Genomic DNA, 306 nt, shown 5'->3' on the forward strand with positions numbered 1-306 from the left:
TCATACATATGTTTCTCGTTTCTCTCCATTTTTGTTTTCTTCTTGAGTTATTGTTTCAAAAGGAATTTCAGGGCAACGACTACGTGAACGTGGGAAGTTTGAACGAAAACAGCTACTGCTTTATTCAGACAACTAAAAGCACTCGCCTTTGCTAACATTCGAAAAAAATGGGTAAAGGAAAATATGTTGAAATTTTATAGGTCCAGAGGTGTCAAAAGTGAAACGATAGTGAAAGGATGAAAAAAGAAAAAAATATATATGCATTTTGAAAAGAATGCGTATTTTGTTTTCTTGTATTCATGGCAT

Source organism: Penaeus monodon, chromosome 29 (assembly GCF_015228065.2).
Source record: "Penaeus monodon isolate SGIC_2016 chromosome 29, NSTDA_Pmon_1, whole genome shotgun sequence".
In the NCBI taxonomy this organism is placed as follows: domain Eukaryota; kingdom Metazoa; phylum Arthropoda; class Malacostraca; order Decapoda; family Penaeidae; genus Penaeus; species Penaeus monodon.